General features: G+C 44.3%; 1 pseudogene; it reads left to right on the forward strand.

The window, feature by feature from the left end:
* The first annotated feature begins 2,119 nt into the window (after window positions 1-2,119).
* LOC130870540 (cytochrome P450 2B1-like) lies at window positions 2,120-16,329 on the forward strand (annotated as a pseudogene).
* Window positions 16,330-19,759: the final 3,430 nt, after the last annotated feature.

Here is a 19,759-nt window from a genome sequence, read left to right on the forward strand (position 1 = left end):
CTATCTATCTATCTATCTATCTATCTATCTATCTATCTATCTATCATCTATCTATCTATCTATCCATCCATCTATCTATCATCTATATCTATGGTATATATTAGACTGGCTTACAATCAGTGGCAGGTTAGTGCAACAATGACTGTCCTGTAATGGAAAGGCTGAGAATTTGGTAGTTGTCCATGCTAGAGTATGTAAGCCTCAGCTGTCCCACATGGTGCTGCGGTCTTGGAAGATGCCTGGAGAGGTGATGGTTTTCAGTCTCTGTTGAAATCCAGAAGAATTTGGATTTCATTCCAGCAACAGCAAATGTTAGATGAACTCGAGTGAAGATAGGCAGGCAAAATCAACAACTTCTGGCCCTGGTTCCAGTTCAAGTCAGCCTCTCTGTCTTTGCCTCTGTGTCTCCAATCTCTAGACAGAGGTAAGATGTTGTATGCGAGTAGAACAGCTTCAGTCTCTCTGTCTGCGTCTGTTTCTGTGTCTGTCTCTCTGTCCCTCTCTCTGTTCTTTCTCTGCTACTGCCATGTGATCCGTAATAAGTTCCCATAACAAAAGTGGGGCCCAAACTACTAAAGAATTTCAGACAAGGAACAAAATGGTGATTTTATCACATGGCAACCTCACTACCGATACTGATTTTCTGCATTAGTTGCTTTGTCTGTCACTGTGGCTAAATATCTGCTCAGAAGCAAGTGTGAAGGATTTGTTTAGGGTCAGTTTCAAGACAGGAAGGCGGGGCAACTGGGGTCCTAGGTTTGCTGTGTGAGCATGTGGCAGGTGAGAGGGGAGAGAGAAGGGTGTGAGGGAAAGGTTCCCTCAAGTAACTTCCTACCAAGTCTGAGAACATCCTGAAATACTATTGGTTAGAGATCATGCATTCAAACACATAGAGTCGTGGGAGGTCCTTCACATTCTAACCACGACAGTTTGTGACTGGATTGACGTCATTGTTGTAGGAGCAGGTCCTCTATGGGAGTGTCCAGTTTCCTTTTCAGCTCTCCCAGTCTTAGGTGCACTTGCTTGCCCCCTGACATGTTATAATGCAGTAGCAAATGCCTCACCAGACACCAGTGCGGTGTTCTGGGAAATAACTGCTTCCAGAAGCACAATGTAAAATGTCTCCTAATTATAATTTCCTGCTCCCTGGTACTCTGCCTCAGTAGGAAAACAGAGTTAGACAGTCTCAGCACCCTGAAGCTCTGAGTCCACAGGGGATAGAGACCCCATTAGGGAGAGGTGGGTCAGGGGGAAGGCCAGAGAGGTTCAGGGGCTGTGAGACAGCCAGGAGGGAGAAGTGATCAGCAGTCACAGTGATCAGAGACCCAGAGGTTTCAACTGCTCCTCTTACAGGCTGGAGCCTCTCTCTGCACCTGACTGCTGACACTCACACCCCCTATCTCCCTACTTCTCCACTTTCTCCTATCTGTGGTTGTCACAGGCCAGAGACTGACATGGGGACTCTGGAAAAATCATATCAGCACTGGGGTTGGGCTATGTAAAAAAACACACAGAGAGTCACACAGTAACATACAACTCATTCCTGTCACTCAAGCCATTAAGAACACACAGAGTACCTCCCCAATGCAAGTATGTACTTTAATGTCAATATTCAGGAAGCAGAGACTGGAGATTCTCTGAGTTTGAGGCCAGCCTGAAATACAGAGTGTGTTACAGGACAGCTAGGGCTACACAGAGAAACCCTGTCTTGAAAACTAATCAATAAAGGCACACATCACTAACGCACGCGCGCACACACACACACACACACACACACACACACACACACACACCCCTCCAGAGGAACACAGAAAAACACACACATGCACATTGCCATAAGAAATATCCCTTCACATATTCAGCACACAACAGGTTCATGCCTCAGTAAATAAACAGATAAAACTGAGCTGACAAGGACACACTCCTCCCAGAAATCAAAATGAATTATTCCCAATGTTCTTTTGTCCTATGTATCATTTTCCTTGCCAACATCTAAGGAATAAGTAGTGACCAAGTCTCCAGCAGCCCAAACAGGAAGTGTGGGTGCTCAAACTACTGGACAGTGATGAGACAGGAGGCAGGAACAATTGACGTTGCTCAACTGGGTGGAGGGCCAGGTTCAGCATAAAAGACTTGCTGGAGTGTGCAGTGATACGGATGGTGCTCAGACCAGGACCATGGAGCCCAGTGTCTTGCTCCTCCTCACTCTCCTCGTGGGTTTCTTGCTACTTCTGATCAGGGGCCACTCAAAGGCCCGTGGCCTTCTCCCTCCAGGACCTTGTCCCCTGCCTCTCTTGGGGAACCTCCTGCAGATGGACAGAAGAGGCCTTCTCACCTCCTTCATGCAGGTGAGACATGCACAGGGTCTGTGCCCTATGGCATAGCCCTGTGTTTGCGCTTGGAGATCTCTCAGCAGAAGAAGCCAGGGGCTCCTTCCACGCAGTAGGTTCAGGTGGGAAGGTTCCTGTGTGAAAAGTGAGACGCTGATTGGTGATGGATGGTGCACAGATCAACAGGTGTGTCCTTGCTATGTTGGAATTGTGTGGGGCACTGTGCTTGGAGTGTGAAAAGAGTCGAGGTGTTGAGGTGTGCGCCAAGTGTTTACAATTTTCCTATCTGGTGCTTCTTTGTTCCAGAAGAAAAAGAATAATATAAGAGGCATCAACTGATAAGGTTAGCTTCTGCCAGCACAAGGGATTAGCCTGTTGTGTTTAGGGACAAAGGGGAAGAGAGGCAGATCAGGAGGTGGGGTAGGTAGGGAGAGCTTAACAGTCATAAACACATGGACCATCATAGGAGCTGATCCTGGTGCCATCTTAACTAGTCTTCATTAGTGAGATTTTATGTTCAATTACCACTTGTTTATTAATAATCAGTTCACATCCTTGGCTCCAGTTCCCACTGAGAGAGCTGACAATGTGGCAACAATTCCAACTTCCTGCTACTCTTTAGTTTTTAACAGATTGCCCATCTGGATCAAACGTGTATTCGTTTATTATATTTAGCTTTTGAAACAAGGTCGCCCCCATTTTCTCTAGGTTTTTTTCAAACTCATGATCCTCTTTCAATTTTCAAGTATCTTTGATCTGATCTGTGGATGGTTAGAACATTGTTGCATAAGATTTGATGGTGTCACCCAGCACAGAAAAAGGAATAGGTCAAGATAAAACATATGCAGAGCTTTTTCTTATCATTTTCCACTAAACAACGTCAGGGACTGACCATTTTCATAGCCTTTCATTTCTATTAGCTGCAGTGCAATCTAGAGAGAGTAAAGGTTACAAGAGGATGATGGAGGGTTGTTTGCGAACCCTGCACCATGCTCCTCAAAGGCTCTCAGCACTGGAAGGTTGTCATGTTCTGGGACCAATTCCCTGTAGATGCCCAGATGGTTGCCAGGCATTTTCCCAACTGTCCATACTGCTGTCATGACTCACATTCAGGACCACTACTAGGTGACTATTACTTTCCTTCACATGTAACCCAATAGGTGATTCAGGGCCGTTCTCTCTGAATGTTGTCAGGAGGCATTGGACAGGCTGAAGCTAGATCACAGGAAGCAAGGTTTTTGATTGATATTTCAGGGGCAGATGGCCAAACTGTATGGTACAAGCAAGGTTCTATGGTTATATATGTATCTGTATCCACATCTGTTGTAGGAGTCTGTTTGTTTGTTTCCCAGTCACCTGGCAATTCAGACCCAAAATAATCACACAGAAACCATATTATGTACAATACTGTTTAGCCAGTAGCTTAAGCATATTTCTGGCTAACTCATATCCTAAACTAACCCATCTCCACTAATCTGTGTATGGACACGTGGCTGTGGCTTATCAGGTAAAATTCCAGCATCTGTCTCCAGCGGGTTACATGGTTTCTCCTTGACTCTGCCTTCTTTCTCCCAGCATTCAGTTTAATCTTCCCCGCCTAGCTCTGCTCTACCCTATCACAGGCCAAGCCAGTTTTTGTTGGAGGGAGCTTGCTTGTTGGTTCCTGGCTGCTTGGCTAGCTTAGACCCAAAATAATCACACAGAAACTGTATTAAGTAAATCACTGCTTGGCCCATTAGCTCTAGCTTTTTATTGGATAACTCTTATATTAATTTAACCCATTTCTATTAATCTGTGTATCACCACATGACAGTGACTTACCAGGCAATGCTCCCAGCAACTGTCTCTGGTGGAGAATCCATGGCTTCTCTCTGACTCTGCCCTTCTTTCTCCCAAAATGCACTCTAGCTTTCCCTGCCTAGTTCTTCCCTGCCATAGGCTCAGTGAATTCATTAACCAATAAAAGCACCATGTAGACAGAAGGACCTCCCACACCATTTCCCCTTTTCTGTTTAAACAAAAAGGAAGGCTTTAAATTTAATATAATAAAATTACATATAACAAAACAGTTATTAAACAAGAATTACAGTTACAATATTTATATCTACTTTATCTTTTATCATAACTAAGAAAAACTATAACCGTAACTATAAATTCTTCAACTTCATCAAAGACTTCAGAAGGATATAATATCACCCATGTAAACAAGAAGTGCTTTGTAAACATTTTCCAAAACACCAGAATTGACAGAAATCTTGCTACCTGGGCAGTCATTCAAAGTTCTTCTTTATCATTGGGACATCCATCTTCAGCCTACAGGCCCATAGTATCCAGCAGACATTTCCATGAAGTAGGAAATTTCAATGACAGTTCTGCCTATATTGGCAGTTTGTCAGTTACTTTCTTCTGTGTCCTGCAGGATGTCTGGCAGACTCTTTCATGTAGCAGGAACCCTGAAGGATTGTCTCACCTTTAAGCAAATTCAGCAGCAATTTCTCTGTGGGTCCTGCATATCCAGTTTATCAAGCAGTCTAGGCAAGAGCAGTTTCTTGCCAAATGGTCAACCAACTCCTTAAGGAGCCTCTTTGATGCCCATCTTTCTTTTGAAGTAGATTGGTGCTATAAGGAGCAGATGTGTCTCATTGTCATGAAAAATCCTAAGTTATTAAAACATTTAAAATGGCATATTCTGATGGTCTCTGAAAGAATCAAAAAATACCAATCTAACTGAAATATATCTCTATATATCTAGAAAATCTAACATGACTACAAGCTTGACTATTATATGATGGAGGAGTTACTTTCATTTAATAAAGAAACTGCCTTGGCCCATTTATAGGCCAGCCCTTAGGTGGGTGGAGTAAACAGAACAGAACGCTGGGAGAAAGGAGCTGAGTGAGAGAGTTGCCATGATTCTCCCACTCCAGACAGACGCAGGTTAAGACCTTTCCTGGTAAGCCAGCTCGTGGTACTACACAGAATATTAGAAATGGGTTAGATCAATATGTAAGAGCTAGCCAATAAGAGGCTGGAACTAATGGGCCAGGCAGTGATCAAAAGAATACAGTTTCCGGTGTAATTATTTCGGGGCATAAGCTAAGCCATGCGGGCGGCCGGGTGCCGGGGACGCAGCCCCGCCGCTCCTATTACAACAATTATAGATGATTATCTATTAACCTATATTTCTTAATTATATAGTACATTTTAAAATGATGTATACAATCACAATACCGTAATCAAGAGCAGAAATATACATATAACAAAATTGACCTTAAGTTTGTATCAGTAAACCAAGATCCATGCCAATGCAAATCTCTATAGCAAGCTTTCTTTATTCATTAATGGTAATCACAGTATACAGACAGAAATCCCACATCACGTATCTATATCTAGATCCATACCTATTTATTTTCTTTTGAGATAGGATCTTAGGTATCCCACACTGGCCTCTAACTAGATAGATACCCAAACATGACTACTAATTCCCTGGCCTCTACCTCCCCAAGGTTAGGATTAAAGTCATGTGTTTAGAGTCCTACCCCAACTCTATTGTACTGCTATCCTGAGTACAACATCCAACCAAGCAGTGCAGACGTGCCTACCTGGTGAATTAACCCTTTAATTCTTAGGTCCCCAGAAGGGGAAGGGTGGCCATAGGAAGCATTCCTATTTACCAATCTGTGTAATTGTTTCACAGTGTAACAACATCTGCACTGACTAACCACAATCCTGGTGCGATTATGCTTGGCAGCTTCGAGAAAAATACGGAGACGTGTTCACAGTGCACCTGGGACCGAGGCCTGTGGTCATGCTGTGTGGGACAGAGGCCATAAGGGAAGCTCTGGTGGACCAAGCTGAGGCTTTCTCTGGCCGGGGGACCATTGCTGTGTTTGACTCAATTGTACAGGGATATGGTGAGATACAGGACAGGGTGGAGTGGAGGATGTGGTCCAGGAAGTCTTGTGAGAGGTGGAGCCAAAGATTTGGGAAAGGACCAGGGTCTTTGAGCTTCCACTGTAACCCACCCATGCTTCCCCTACGTTCTTAGGTGTGATCTTTGCCAATGGGGAACGTTGGAAGACCCTTCGGCGGTTCTCTCTGGCCACCATGAAGGACTTAGGGATGGGGAAGCGGAGTGTGGAGGAGCGGATTCAGGAGGAGGCCCGATGTCTGGTGGAGGAGCTGAGGAAATCCCAGGGTGAGTCCTGGAGAATGAACATAAAGGAAGATGGTGACACAGGGACCTGAGTGCAGAGCCAAAGAAAGACAAAGAGACACAAAGGTAAACAGACAGACAGACAGACAAATGTAGAGAAAGAACATTAAATTCAGAAGAGAGATGGTGTGTGTGTGTGTGTTTGAATAGTAGCTACGGATAACGGTGTGGATAGAGACAGAAAAATAAATGTGAGTTTCATATTGTGCATAAATAAACTCAGAGACGTAGATTGGCCACAGTGGTCACTTTTGTTTAGAAAAATCAATCCATGGATTAATTTTCTGTGTCACTTGGGTATGGTGGTGCACACTGGTCCCCTCAGAACTCAGAAGGCAAGAAAAGGTGGTCATCAATTCAATGACAGTCCTGTCGCATTGTGAGGTCCTGTCTCAAAATGGTGTGTGCATGTGTGTGTGTGCAGGTATAGGTAAGTTGTTGAGTATTTCAGCATCATATACAGTGGGTATGTCATACATGTTTGCAATCCCAGCACTCAGGAGGTGGAACCAAGATGGTGAGATTTTCAAGGTCATCTTCTATTGCATACAGAATTCAACGCTATGTTGGCTTAACCTTTGTCACATCACTATCCCAATGATCTTAATTCAACTGTTCGTAGTCTTCGTAATGCTGTGACCCTTTAATATAGTTCCTCATGATGTGGTGAACCCCAACCATAAAATTATTTTCATTGCTACTTCATAACTGTAGTTTTGCTACTGTTATGAACTGTAATATAAATATTTGTGTTTTCTGGTGGTCTTATGAGACCCCTATGTCATTCGACTCCCACAGGTTGAGAACTGGTAATCTTAGTTAAAGATAAATGCGGACTCTAGGTCAATGAAAGGGAAGTGAGCAGGAGTACCTGCAGACATGGTCTAAGCAGGGAACTGTGTTTTCTTCCTTGTGAATGTGCTGGTGAGCAGAGTGGATACAGAGGCTCATGGGAGTTTGACTTTGGTAGAACTCAGAGGAACTCTGGGCACTTTAAGGTTTGTTATATCAAGGGCACATTAGTGACATGACTGTTGTTTGCACCTCCACTTCTTTGCATGGGGTATTTGTCATCTCTTATTGACCTTTCTCTGGAGATCTGAGAGGTCAGTGCAGAGGGGGAGGGAAGAAAGGTGCAGAGGCTGAGAAGAATGAACTGGAGAAAGAAGTGAGAGATGGAAGGACCCAGAGGAAGAGAAGTGACCCCAAGGCTGAGAGTGAAGCTCTTGAGCCCCAGGGAAGGATCCACACAGGATCAGAGACCACAGATAAGCCAGCCCCAGAGTGAAGGTCAAAAGTGGTCCAATACTGTTAGACTGACAACAGTTCTCCAACCACCAGGGTCCATGAGTGAACCTGGCACACAAAGGCAGCAGACAGCAGGTGCTTATGTCTTCTGGAATACCACAGAGCTCAGAAGTCAGAGAAGGGATGGAGGAGGACTGGCTGATATGAGTGGAGTATTCAGAGCTTGTAAATTCACACAACCATCCCTGAACCCTTCTCTACACCATTCCTGGCAGGGAGAGTTAGCTATCAGTTCAGAGTCAGGATGTTGTCCTGGGAGGAGGAGCAGGTGGAGAGTGACTACACACACTCCACCTCTCGGTCCCAGCATCCTAGTCCCAGCCATGAGTCACTGAGTTTCCTTGGTAAAGGTGCCTCTTCTGTGTATATGAATATCAGCCCATAATATGTACAATACTGAGGGGAGTTAATAAAAGCATGCATGCATCTCTGAGTGAAGGACCCAGACTCATATGGGCACCATATGTCAAATGTGGTGGCAGCTGTTGCTGTTCCTTGATTGGTAGGGACAACTTTACAGAGATGGGGCTGAAGTAGAATATTCCCCTAGTTCTGTGTCTCCTGTCTCTTTTCCTGCATCCTCACCCTACAGGAGCTTCTCTGGACCCCACCTTCCTCTTCCAGTGCATCACAGCCAACATCATCTGCTCCATTGTCTTTGGAGAGCGCTTTGACTACAAAGACCGCCAGTTCCTGCGCCTGCTGGACCTGTTCTATCAGACCTTCTCACTCATCAGCTCATTCTCCAGCCAGGTCAGTGGGTGGGAAGAGAGGAGCATCCAAGGCAGAGGGAGAAAAACCTGCTCTGTGAGGGAAGAAGGCTGTGTCTTAGGGCTGGAAGAAAGGCAAAGACAGCATGTAAAGGAAAGAACCTTAGGCATGAATGGAGGGAGGAAGGGAGGGATGTTGAGTAGGGCAGAAACCTGAATATAGAAATACATAATCATCCAGACACGAGAAAATGATGATATCAGTGAATCAGCTGTACCTTAGAGGATAAAGGACATCATATTTCATGCATGAGCACCTGCCTTTATCTCTAGGGCATGATGGTGTACAACATACGAGATTCCAACATTTTGAAAGTGAGTGCTGTGTTATCAGAAATTTGGCATGATCCTTGGCTATATAATGAGTTTAAATAATAAATAAGTTTGGCATAAGTGTGTCAGAATACAATACTCCATTAATTAAAAAAATAAAGACAAAACAGAAAGGGAGAGAGAGAGCAGAGAAAAGGGAAAGGGAGATACAGAGAATGTAAAATGAAGGTTAGAGACAGATTTGAAGATACCGTTCAAGGCATGCATGTGTATGGTGTACATAAATGAGGTGTGTGTGTGTGTGTGTGTGTGTGTGTGTGTGTTCATTCGTGATATCTGTGGACCTAGGAACACTGTCCACTTCCTGAGACCTGATAGCTCCAGGTGACCTCCAGGCTCTTCTTTGTTGCAGGTGTTTGAGCTCTTCTCTGGCTTCCTGAGTTCTTTCCTGGTACCCACAGACATATCTGCAAAAACCTGCAGGAAGTCCTTGACTATATTGGCCACAGTGTGAAGAAGCACCAGGCAACCTTGGACCCCAACAATCCAAGAGACTTCATTGATACCTACCTTATACACATGGAGAAGGTATGTTCTGCATGAATGAGAGGGGATGGTTAAGAGTGAGGCTGGGGATGTGAACGGAGGAAAAGGGGGCAGAGGATGGGGCAGAGAGAGAGAAAATGGAGTGGAGGAGATGCAGAAGCATCGGGAAAGAAGAATAGAGAAAGGGTTGGAGGAGAAAATGAAATAAGGAGAAAGAAGGCTTGGGAAGAAACACAGTTCAAAGGACAAAAAGTGGGAAAGACCACAGAGGTTCTAATAAAGCATCTGGAAGACAGTCCATGATAAACTAACAGAAAGCAAAGTAAAGAGAGAAGACCGAACAAACAGATCAAGTGATATTGTCAAGGACTGGGAAATGCCATGTGGTCCATATAATGTGAGACAGAAGGACAGTTCCCAGAATGTGGGTGCATCTCCCTACAAGACTCCCGGCACCCTGACCCTCCCTTCTCTCTCCCATCTGGAACCAGGAGAAGTCCAACCAACACACAGAGTTCCATCACCAGAACCTCATGATCTCCGTGCTGTCTCTCTTCTTTGCTGGCACCGAGACCAGCAGCACCACGCTCCGCTATGGCTTTCTTCTCATGCTCAAATATCCCCATGTTGCAGGTGAACCACAGATGGCCAGTTGGGGAATCTTTTAGCTCCCTATTGGATGGGAAGTTTGTGTGGATGAGAGAGCCATGGACCTCTTATATCTGGAGCGCTGAAGGCTTTGGCCTAATTCTAAACCAGGGCAATGCTGTGGGTGGTGCATGAATGAACACTCAGCTGGCCTGTTTTCCATTGTTTTCACCTATCAATTAATGGTTGATCCACTCATCCTTCTGTCTGTCCGTCCGTCCATCCTTCCCTCCTTATTTCCTTCTGTCTTTACATCCTTCTACTCATTTGTCTTTCTCTTCATCCACCTATTTATCCATTTTCCCATTTTATTCATTTCCCATCCATCTGTTATCCATCCACCATTATCCACCCCTCTACACAACTATTCCCACTCATGTATTCCTCTGCCCATCTTCTCTGTATCCAGAGATTATTCATCCTTGATTCTTTCATCTCTGCTTCACCTAAGGGCACATATTTCAATCATTTGTTTGGATGAATCAGCCTGTGAGTTTTATTCTTTGATTAGATCTAGTTGAGTGGCCTATCTATCATTGATTCATTGGTCATTCCTTAGTCCTACTAACTGACCTCAGAATCCACCCCTCATGTGTCCACCCATCCTCCATGTATCCATTTAATAACTCACTCATTTATCTGTGACTTATTCATCATGCAACAACCCACCTGTTTATTCCTATATTTGCTCTCATTTATTCATCCACATATTTGCTTGATGCTTGGTTAGTTGTACTCATTGATTTATTTGTCTATGAACCATTTATTAACTCATTAATTGATTAATACAGTGAGTGAGAAGTGAAACATGGACACCCAGTTTTGCTTTGCTCATTTCACTCACCCAGTAATCTTTCCTTTATTAACCGACTCATCCATTGCTTGGCTGACTTACACATTCACATTCTACAAATATGAAATCGATGTGATGTTGTGAGTTTGTCTGCTGCAGTTCATGTGTCGAGGTGGGAGGACAACTTTGTGCAGTTGGGTCTCTCCTGCACATTCACATGGGTTCTGATGTCAAAGCCAGGCTGTCAGGATGCAAGTCAAGTGCATTTTCTGGTTGAGTCATTTCCTTGGTCAATGTATTCGCCAATGTATTAATATTTAGTATTCAATTATACATAGATTAATTTATTTTCCTTTTATTCCTGAGGTTATAGCCTCATATTCTTAGTCTGGATTTTTAAATTTATCTCTACTAATGTGCATTGTTGTTTTGTCTGCATATATGTCTGTGTGAGGGTGTCAGGTGGTTTGAACTTGAGGCAAAGAGGATGTGAATACCTATGTGGAAATTGAGCCTGGGTCCTCTACAAGAACAGCCAGTGTTCTTAACCGTTAAGCCATCTCTCCAGCTCCGTGGATTTTAAAATATGAATTTCATGCAAAGATGTGTGTGTGCGCGCGCGCACGCGTGCACGCGTGCGATATAGGAATATAGTTTATTGCATTCATTACATTTCAAATGGGGAGAATTCTTACCATCTTCTCCTCCAGTCCTCAGACTGAAAAATAAAAAGAGCCCATTTGCTGTGGGTTTTCCTTTTCTTTCTCTCTCTCTCTCTCTTTTTTTTTTTTTTTTTTTTTTTTTGCTTTTTCGAGACAGGGTTTCTCTGTGGTTTTGGAGCCTGTCCTGGAACTAGCTCTTGTAGACCAGGCTGGTCTCGAACTCACAGAGATCCTCCTGCCTCTGCCTCCCAAGTACTGGGATTAAAGGCGTGCGCCTGTTGGAGCTTTGGAGAAAGTCTCTAACATAGCTCTAAGAGTGGCTGGAGAGAGAGATGCCTGAGAGAAACGCATCCAGGAATGCAGAGTGTCTTTCTCAACAGAGTCTCCTGGCTTTGCACTTTTCCTAAGCTGTTGGCTAACAGAAAACAGGGTCACTGTGCATTGCCTCCGTGAAGGGGGAGGGCATTGTCTATTGTCTCCCTTTCTGTGCAGAGAAAGTCCAAAAGGAGATCGATCAGGTGATTGGCTCACACCGCCCACCAACCCTAGAGGACCGCACCAAAATGCCTTACACTGAGGCCGTCATCCATGAGACTCAGAGATTTTCAGATCTCGTCCCGATTGGTCTGCCACACCGGGTCATCAAAGACACTTTGTTCCAAGGGTACCTGCTCCCTAAGGTGAGACCAGCTGCGACACTGCACTTCAATGCCTTGAGTCCCCTGTATTCCCTTTAACAGTAGTATCGGCCTGTTTGTGTCTTCCTTAGTTTTTATTGATTGACTGCATATGGGAGCCAGGGTTTGCTAATATCATCGCCTCTCACAATGTTTCCTAGAACACTGAAGTGTACCCCATCCTGAGTGCAGCTCTCCATGACCCACGGTACTTTGAACAACCAGACACCTTCAATCCTGACCACTTCCTAGATGCCAATGGGGCTCTGAAGAAAAATGAAGCTTTTATGCCCTTCTCTATAGGTGAGCGGGACCTGTACTTCATTTCCCAGACACTAGAAGGCAGGATCACCCTCCAGGATACAGTCAGGACTAGTTCTATGTTTACTGAGTCTAGTCCAGCTGCTTTGCCTCAACCATCCTATTCACCCTGGCTACAGTTCCACTAGGGGCTCTTGATTAAAGGAACCCTCATTGGGAGGACTTTGGGGGGAAGTATTTAAAAGCCTCTAAACCTGAGCAAATACATTTTTTTAAAAGAAGAAACAGCAGCAAGACCAACCAACATCATCTATGAACACTGCTTTGAGCTGGGTAGGGTCTTGATGGCTGGGGAGGCATTGATTTTAGCTGTGAGCACTGGGGAGATGGGGCATGTCTTGGCAAGCTTGTCTCTGTTTGCAGTTAAGTACTCTGGCTGTTTAATAGTAAGAGAAATCAAAATTACTAGCATTTGTTTGAGCCAAGATGGTTATCCATGATGGATAATCTCTTGAACCACAGAAAGTTCTCAGTAGTGTGGGCAGGAAGTGAAACATGTGAAGCTGAGCATATGGATACAACTTGATCTGTGCCAGCTCCACTTTTCTCCTACCTGGCCACGCTGTAATAGTTGGCATCCTGGAATTGGTTTGCTGCAATGTTTGACTCTGACCCAGTTACTCACTGGCAGAAAGCTACTTGTTGGCACAATGTAATCCAGAGTTGTTTTGTATTTCAGGACTAATGATGTTAGGTTACTTTTGTTATATATATAGGCAACCTTATTCCAAAATGAATTCATTTTTAACAAGCTTTAGTCATGAAAAAACTCCATTTATGTAGATAGATTCCTTATCTTTGGGGAGAAAGGAAAGTCGAAGAAAGGATTCCTTAAAAATTTTCTTTGCGTGCTAATTATTGAACCTAGTGCTTTGTAAATGTTAGGCAGAAACGCTACTACTGAGCCACGCCCCCAGCCACTCTATGGGGGATTCTAGGCAGGGGCTCTACCACTGAGCCACACCCCCAGCCCTCACTGGGGGATTCTAGACAAGTGCTCCACCACTGAGCCACACCCCTAGCCCCTCACTGGGGGATTCTAGGCAGGGTCTCCACCACTGAGCCACACCCCCAGCCCTTCATTGTGGGATTCTAGGCAGGGACTCTACCACGGAATCATGCCTTCAATCTCTCACTGGGGGATTCTAAGCAGGTGTTCTGCCACTAAACCACATATCTCTGGCAAAAACTATCCAGAGTTGAGTGTCATAGTGACTTTAGTGACCAAGGGCTCAGTTCCACCCTGAGATGTCCAGTTGAATCTTCATTCAGTGTGCGGACATGTAAAGTGTATTTCTCCACTCCATAGCTGTAAGCTTACAGGACAGCAGGAATGCAGAGGATTACATCTGGAAACATCTAGGAGATGGAGAGATAATGGAGCTGAAGCAGAGATTTTAACAAAGAGAGGCACAGTGAGATTGGGACAAGGTGTACTATTCATGCTAAGTGTCAACCTGACGATCTAGAATCTCCCGGGAAGAGGGTTTCAGTTGAGAAATACCTGTCTTACAATGGTCTGTGGGAGGCTTTCTTGGTTGGTAATTGATGTGGGAAGTTGCAGCCTATTGTGGGTGGTATTATTCCTTGTTTGGGGCCCAGGCCTGTGTAAGAGATGCAAGGACTAAGCTGAGCTCCAAGGAAGTAGGCAGCATGCTCTTCTTCTTCTTCTTCTTCTTCTTCTTCTTCTTCTTCTTCTTCTTCTTCTTCTTCTTCTTCTTCTTCTTCTTCTTCTTCTTTTTTTTTTTTTTTTGGTTTTTCGAGACAGGGTTTCTCTGTAGCTTTGGAGCCTGTCCTGGAACTAGCTCTTGTAGACCAGGCTGACCTCGAACCAGCATGCTGTTCTTATAGATGTGGGTTGAACAGTTGTTTCCAGTTCTTGTTTCTTTGACTCCTCTGGCATGACAGTCAATAATCTGGACTTGTGACTCAAAGAGAAGCCCTTCCCTTTCCTTAACTCTGATTTTTTTGTGGGGGGGGGAGGGTCAGGACAAAAAGCAGAACTGAAATCAGGACACAAGAAGAGCATGAAGGAAGAGTCATTTTATGAGAGATGGATAGTGAACTGAGATGATAGAAAAGGGGAGGGAGAGGTGTCAGAACGGGGGGAGGGGAGGATGGAAAATGAAGGGAGAGGACCAGAATGAGGAATAGACCAAAGGGACATATGGAGGCAAATAGTGAATGAACAAGTGATAAGGTGTAAGAGATGAATGTAACAAGTGATGGGTGTAAGAGAGAGAGAGAGACAGAGAAGGGGGAGGGGAATATAAACAATAGAGAATTTAGACACAAAGAAGCAGAAAAGGAAAAAAGAGTGAAAGAAAAATAATATCTGATGGGTAAAGAGATACAAGTTGATAGCCCTGGCCAGCAAGCAAAAAAAATATAGCTCAAAAGTGTTAGAGCCAAAGAGACATGAACGGTGTCCAAATTGCCAGCTCCAGGCATGCGGACTTTGTGTTGAGAGTGATATACACCATTAAAAGCAGCTCTGGAAAAATCTGGGTCACAAAACCAGTTCTAGGAGAACCATCTCAGAGAGCTACTCCATGAATTTCCAAACTCATGTCACCTAAATTCTGGAAAGGAGGTGCCCAAAGGAATAGGGTGCTTTCCCTAGACCCCCCTACATAGGCAGTTCCCCAACAACTGGAGGGCACAGGGGTTGCTGGGAATCCCTCCTCCACCTGTAGGCCTGAGGCAGCCAACTGCAGATTAAGAATCACCGAGGGACAGGGCAGGTGGTGGAGCCTCTGTCTGGGCTTTCAGGCTCCCATTGCTCTGTGCTGTTCCACGACCAAGGTGACAAACCAACAAGGGCTCCTTATACCCCTGAGAACCCAGTGGATGCCATGGAGCCCTCATCATGATCCCCTGCCCATTCTCAGTTGTTTGAGCAACTGTGTTTGGGAACATGTTGAAGTTCTAGTGCTGAGACCAGAAAGGGGTGGGAGAAAGTGGGGGAGATCCGGAGCATCTTCCTCCTCTTTCCTCTCCTCTCTCATCCTCCCTTCCTCTTCCTCCTCCTTCCCTTCCTTCTTCTCGTTGGTTTCTAAGATGCAGTCTTGATATACAGCTGAGGCAGTTTTGAACTCACGATCCACCTGCATCAACTTTTCACATGCTACGATTACAGCAATGCACCATCATGCCTGGCTCATATAGAATTATTAATATCAGCCAGATGTCAATCGAAGAATCAGTACAAACATCTATATTTGTGCACATAATAGCCTTATGATCTGGGTACCATTGTCCTCATGAGAGAAGTTAAGAATACTAATGATATCTTGTTATAAATGTATGTCCCCCCACCCAAGTATCCATACCCAAGTCCAAGTTGGTCCTTACTTCTTCTGGGGCAGTGGACACTTTAGAAATCCAGCTCTGTCACAAATGAATGTGGGTCACCCACCTAATATTTCACACTTATTTTTTGAGGTGTGGAGGATTTCTTTACAGTCTCTCAGAATTGCAGGTTAAGGGTCAAACTTACATTTATTTGTTGTAGTGGATACAGCTGTCTGGGTTTAGGGAAGGGACAGTCGGAAGGTTGTAGACTGCCCTGGGGCTCACATGGCTCATTCTCTGTGCCCACAGGAAAGCGTGTTTGTCTTGGCGAAGGCATTGCCCGCAACGAATTGTTCCTTTTCTTCACCACCATCCTCCAGAACTTCTCTGTGTCCAGTCCTGTGGCTCCTAAGGACATTGACCTCAGGCCCAAGGAGAGTGGTGTAAGCAAAATACCCCCCAAATACCAGATTCACTTCCTGCCCCGCTGAATGGACTGAGGGAAGAGAGTCAAGGGATTTCAGTGTTTCCAAGAGTTCTCACTTCTGCCCAACTATGTGTCGTGTTCTAATCTGTGAATGGAATTGAAAAAACAAAACAGTCTTGTGCATTTCTTGAACAGAGAAACTTCTGGAGACCACAACTTATTCTGAATCATTTCTCTCATGCTTTTAACTGCCGCAGTCCTGACTTATCCACACTCTGTGCTTTGTGATCTGTGCTAATGGGCTGTAAATGGTCTCTCTTGAGTCTTTGTGATCTGTGCTAATGGGCTGTAAATGGTCTCTCTTGAGTTGTCTCCATCGTATTCCCGTGTGTGTGTGTTTTTAGAGTCATGATCCCCTTTACCGATGAGTAACAGAGGTCACACACAGCATCACACTGCAAGTGAGTAGGGCACCAAGATCACACCATGACTCCAGAGCAAACTTTGCTACGGCAACTTCCCTCCCTTATGTGCACTTAAATTAAGATGAAATTCGTACAGCAAAACTAATTTGTTTAGTTTAGTATTTTGAGACAGAGTCTCAGGTAGCTCAGATTGACCTCAAAATCCTATATGCATCAAAAGATGACTTGAACTCTGGACCTGCTTTTCTCCATTTCCCAAATGCTGGTGTTATAGGCACATGGACCTACATCCAGATTTTAGACTGGTTGTATTTTATCATCTACATTATAACATCTTTTAATTTATTCACAACACTGTACAACTATGGTATCTAATTCCAGGTATTTTGTCACACGTAATTGCCCCCCCCCAGCCCTGACCTATTAAGAAATCCCCCAAGTCCTTCTCCTCATAGCCCATGCAGAATCTGGTTTCTGTGTCAATGGATTTGCTTGACTTGTCTCATAAAAATGAAACCAATAAATGTGTGATCTTTTATGTCAGGTGTCTTAAAAAACATGTAACACCATGTTTTCCAGGTTTTCCTATGTTTTAGGGTACAGTCACACACCTCCATATGTCTTCCTCATTTTCTTTCTTAAAATCCTTCTCTCTAGGCAAAGACCTCTGGGCTGTGTGAGTTTACTTAGATTCTCTTATGGTCCCTGTTAAGTTCTCTAAGTATCTCATAAACACACAAGGCCTTCTCTCTGTTTGTGGGGGTATCCTTGCTGTGTTTTGTTTTGGGGTGGGGGTTACTTGTTTCTTGAGACAGGGTTTCACTGTGTAGCAATGGCTGGTCTTGAACTCACTAAAATCCAGCTACCTCAGTCTCCTGAGTGCTGGGATTAAAGGTGTGAGCCACTACATTCTGCTTAAACACTATTGCCTTCTTTTTATTTTGTTTTGTTGTTGTTGTTTTGGTGTTTTGTCTGTTTGTATATCTGTGTAATATATGAGTGTCTGGTGCCCACGGAAGCCAGGAGAGAATCTTATCCTTTGGGATTGGCGTTATAGATTGTGAATATGGATGCTGGGCATTGAACCCATGTCCTCTAGAAGACCGGGAAGAGTGGCCAGAGCTCTTAATCACTGAGACATTCCTCCACGTCTGTTTTCGTATGTAACCTATTGATTCTTAGATACCTAGGGATTTTTCCAAAAGGTCTTTCAGTGAGAAGTTCTCCATCACAGCCATGCCAGGTTGGTGAAGGGTCAACATACTGTCTTGTTCTGCCAAGGGAGGAATGAGTAAATACACAAATAAGGTGATGAAACAGCGGCTCATTCATCTCACCCATTGTGTGGCAGACCTATCTCTAATCTGTCTCACTTTTTCATGATGCCCGGAATTAATTCCAGTTTCACCAGGGTCCAGGTTTGCCCCAGTTCTTCAAAAATCCATTCACGCTTGATCCCTCTTGCTGTCTTGTCACTTTCTGACAGAAGTGGCCTGGAGTCACACTTTCTTTGGAGTCACCTGAAACTCTCAGGCTCCATACACCACACTGTTGGGACTCACAGGCTCCCTTAAGGGAAGTACTGTTCATTTAACATTCACAACTATGATGACATTTCCAACCAACTGATGTGGGAAGTCCTTCTGTATATGTGTTGCTTTTATTGGTTAATGAATAAAGAAACTGCTTTGAGCCTATAGCAGGGCAGAACAGAGCTAGGCAGGGAAAACTAAACTGAATGCTGGAAGAAAGATGGTAGAGTCAGGGAGAAATCATGTAGCTCCACCAGAGATAGACACTGGAGGGAACCTTGCAGCTAAGTCACATGCACATGGTGATGCACAGATTAATAAAAATAGGTTAAATTAAGATGTTAGAGCTAGCCAATAAGAAGCTAGAGCTAATAGGCCAAAAGTGATTTAATTAATAAGTTTTTGTGTGGTTATTTCAAGACTGAGCAGCTGGGAGCAAACAAGCGTCCTCTTACTACAACCAACCATTGACCAATGGGTAGCTGGCTGTCAGTCTTAAATCTGAGATACTAAATATCAGCCTGGGATCCCTGTAGCCTAGGGAGAGTTACCAGGAGCTTTGTCAAGGTAGATTCCTGACAAACGCTCCCCCGCCAACCACAAAAATAAAACAACAGCAAAGCTTACCCTTCAAGAAAAATGGGAATGGAAGAGGGAGGGCCATGGAGGGCCGTAAAGCTCTGGCTTCTTTTTAAAATAGCTTTAAAAAAATTTTTTTGAGATTATATTTGCATCATTTACTCCTTCCTTGTTCTCCATCCAAACATTGCCATGTGCCCCTCCTTGTTCAATTGTTTCATTAATTGTTGTTACTTGCATATATTTATATGCATACACATATACAGTTCTAAAGACATAACTACAACCTACTCAGTCTGTATGGTGTTACTTGTACATATGTGTTCAGGGCTGACCATTTGGCATTGAAAGACTTGGTATGTTCTTCCCTGGGAAGGCTATTTCTCTAGCTCTCAGCATTCCTTAACTACCTGTAGTTCTTTGTGCAGAGTGAGACCTTGTGGGTTTCCCCCTTCTGCTAATAACATGTCTATCATCCTTGTTCATGTTGGTGAGACATTATAGGTGTAGCTTCTGCCATTCCTTGGAGACACGATTTCACAGCAAACTCCTCGATCCTCTGGCTCTTACAATCTTTCCACCCGTCTCCCACAATGTCCCCCTGCTTCCTCCTTCTGAGTCGTACTCCTCAGCATTTTGCTAGTCTAGACCCGGAGTGTCTCCAGCTCAAGGGCTGTCTCTCTCCTGAACAGTGGCGTCTGCCTTTGCTGGAAAACACTTTCCAAACAGACCCCATGACCTTTCCTCAAATCTTTCCAAGGGGTGAGATGAGGAGGTCAGGGTGAGGAGGCAGGAGGTGGGAGGAAGGAAGTGGTGCTCACAGGCAGCAAAGAGTTGCAAGTCCATGGTTCAACAGGCATCTCCAGATCAGATGAATTTGGGAATTCTCTTGTTCCAGCCATGCTGTGATACTAGAGAAGCTTCTAGAATTCTTTTGACAAGGAACAGAGGGGAGGCT

Source organism: Chionomys nivalis, chromosome 2 (assembly GCF_950005125.1).
Source record: "Chionomys nivalis chromosome 2, mChiNiv1.1, whole genome shotgun sequence".
Classification (NCBI taxonomy): domain Eukaryota; kingdom Metazoa; phylum Chordata; class Mammalia; order Rodentia; family Cricetidae; genus Chionomys; species Chionomys nivalis.